A 3,590-nucleotide genomic window follows, 5' to 3' on the forward strand; every position below is an offset into this window, starting at 1 on the left:
TATCCCACTTTCCTAGCAAAATGTAAAGAAATAAATCTTGGCTAAAGACTTTAGCTCAGTGTAGTACCTGTACTCAAACAATAAATAGCCAGGCTATTTAAATGCAGAGATGTGACTAACTGGTGAGATCAAGACTCACTAAACACAACAGGGAGACCAGACAACTACAGACAGAGCACGGACAGAGCAGACAGACACAGGAACACGAATGGGGAAACATATACATAAACATATAGACAGAACTCGCTTCAACGGAAGACGCTCAGAAAAATATAGAGATGAAGAAAAACCACAAAAGGAAACGAACAATATCAAACAAGAAACTATGATTGGGAAATATAGATAACAAACTCAGAGACACTAAGAACTAAACGGCCAGACTGTACAAAGCTTGAACCGAAATACAGTTAATCATGAATCCAAAACAAAAAGACCCAGGACCGTGGCACTGTCATGGTGAAAGTGACTCTAACTGTCAGAAGAACAGGTAAGGCAAGATTTAACAGCTACATCCATGGATGAAGGTTGTTGTGAGTGCGTTCTTCATGCTTTTACCAACCACTGAAGCTGTTTACTCAGAACAGATCTCACTATAAAATCACAAGTTACCATACTAAACATGCGGTCCTTTAGACCTTTTGTATTTACGGCCTTGTTTGAAGTCCCAACCACAGCAGTGTTTAAGTTTCCAACAACTTCCTTCTCTTAAGTACACAAGACTTTTCTATCACTTTGGTGTATGTATCTCAGTTGAATCAGAACTGTCAGGTGTTCTTGTCAGGTCACTGTGTTTTTTCTGACACTGAGTGGTGCTCTGAAGTGAGCGCAGAGGATGGAGCGTGTGACCACAACTACCTTGTGAGATCTGTATGCTGGTACATGTGTCTCTTTGTGCTTAAGTGAATGGCAAGCTGACTGGGTGGGTCTTCACTGATAATGTGGAGTTTGTAATTTTGCTTTGCACATTGACAATATTCAAATAACAATGAAGTTGAAAACAATCTATTAATGTTTTCACCACGTCCTTAGTACACAGAAAGTAATCAAAAGAAAAAGAAAAACGCTGCAAGGCATTTCAGACTTAACTCCTCCCACCCATCACTATTTCTGTAGATCGAATGACCTGAAATTGTGCTGACAACTTACCCAGAAATGGACAGCACTGGTCTTGTTGAGAAATAAATATAATTTCATAAGAGAATGCAAAATGACACCCTTGTCACAGCTTTTTCATTTTATAAAAACATAAAATATCACAAAGATTTGTAAAAAAGATTTGGAATTATATGTTCTAATAATTTATTCTGCTTGCTCCTCCAGTCTGAGCCAACCCTTAGCTTACTACCTATTTGTGCAAAGCAATGACAATGACACCCGACAACTTCATTTCACCTCCCCCTCTTAAGTAAATGCTTTTTCGTTCTCTTATATCTGGACTTTATAGCAGCAGCTGTAAAAATATTACCCCATTGGAAACTAGGGCATGGGTGAACTGCTGCATCATTTTCATTCACTAAATACACAAGTGTGTTCTGCTTTTTTTAGTCAGTATTATCAGTCTTTATAGTTCCTTGAAACAAGTCTCTACATCTTGTATTTACAAAACGGATAAATCTTGAGTTGCATCCACACAGGAATTTTTCCATGCCTTTGTCACTGATTGTTGCTAGCAGACATTCCAGATTACCGTTACCTAAGTAATCCTGTAATTTATTTACTATCCTATCATATGTCATTAAATGACTTTCTCCGATTTCATTGTTAACCTCTTGTCATGAACCCAGAGGGTTCGTATGAAAGGCAGACCCAAAAACAGACTCAAGAGCTGATTCACTTCTTGACCAGACTTTTTTTTACACAACAAAACCAAAATTATCTGTAAACATATGTGAGAAACACCAGTGGAGAGGGGAGTGAAGTGGGATCTCTGATAAGCAGTTTTCAAACAGAGGAGATTGTGGCTACTGACTAAAATAGTAGAGGAGGGGCTCTGTAGGTGAGTATAGGGCTGAGGGATGTTTGCGTACTTGCAGGTTGCATCCAAGACCCTTTGGGAAGGATAACCAAGGGAGTGTCTATGCAGGGAGTGAGCACTGGAGGTAGCAGGGAATCCATATCTCGGTTCTGGAGGAGTTCCGGTGGTGCACAGTGGAGACAAAGGCAGGCATAGGTAGTATTGCAGGTGAAACCAGCGGCTGAGTGCAAATGCAGCAGCGGACGGATCTTGGAGGACATGACCGGGAACTGAGAAACAAGGAAACAAGTTTTTACACAGGGAATAAATCACAAAAGCAAAATTATTAGAAGACCTAGTTACCACTGAGAGTTGGCAGACAAATGGCAGAAACTACAGGAAGCTAGCGAGCGCTGGCTTTAAGAACACTCCTGCTGATTAGCCTTGGAATGGAACTCTGGCGAGGCACTCTGCTCAAGAAGATGAACACAGGAAACTCATCGCCTCCAGCTGGAAAATCCCAGACACTCCCATGGACCATGACACTTCTTCAGTCACTGGACTTAAATTTGAGAGATGATGAACTCATTGTCAGTTCTATGACACTCACCACATCAGTGCTAGCTGCTTCCTGTGTAGATGCTCCTTTGTAACCAAAATCTGAGTAATTGCTACTAATACTGTATAGCTTGGAGCTGTGTTGCATGTATATTTATTATAAAAGTCTGAACATAAAAAACTATAAACTGCAACTTCATTGGATTGTGGAGACATAAAATTTAAGACTATATCTAAAAGATGCACTGAGAAAATGACAAGTGATTTGTGGTAATTATGGCAATTTTTTAGAATAAAGTGATTGCCAGTGGTTGGGTAAAAAATGCATTGACAGTGCATTTTCACTTTTAGATAAGGCAGTGCATGGAAACCCAGGTAAATATAAAACAGAACTTTCTAAGATGTCTTTATACTTGTCGATGTTATCTAATTTAACCCGTGAACTAACCTAGTTTTACTGGCTAAATCGAGCCATTCAGGAAGTGAAAACGAAAGCAATCAGTGAGTGAAAAAAAAGCTCAAAGATGTTCCAAGAAAGGACTTAAACCCACAAACATAACTCCATTTTAAGATAATTATTATTATCAATGTTATTATTTTTAAGTTGAAAGACTCTAATGATTTTAAAAAAACTGGAATGTCAATCATAGAACAAATAACCAATGAAATCATTTAGTTGGAAAACTTGCTGAAAGATGATGATAAAAGCAGAGAGCGGATGTTTTTTTTTTAGCAAAGATGAAAAACTTCAAGATGAGCATTAGAAAAATGATTTAAATTGAAAAAAAAAGTGAGCGACTGGATAAAGAAGAGGCGACATACTCCTCAAAGACCTGGAAGGGACCAGTGTGACAGGAAGTGCACTTCATAACCAATCAGGTCCATTTGACAGTGTGACATAGAAGTCCCATGTCATAATACCTCCTACAGTCAGTGAAAAACCTACAATGTATATAAGAAAAGACATTCGCAAGATGATCGTGTTATGGGTTACACTGCTTGTTCTTCACCGAGGATGTAAGTATCTACTTATTCTGTGTAGGTTTTCTCATGTGTTTGTTGTTTGTGTGGTGGTTTT

The sequence above is a fragment of the Pundamilia nyererei genome, unplaced genomic scaffold, assembly GCF_000239375.1.
Source record: "Pundamilia nyererei isolate P.nyererei 1_Seehausen unplaced genomic scaffold, PunNye1.0 scaffold00237, whole genome shotgun sequence".
Classification (NCBI taxonomy): domain Eukaryota; kingdom Metazoa; phylum Chordata; class Actinopteri; order Cichliformes; family Cichlidae; genus Pundamilia; species Pundamilia nyererei.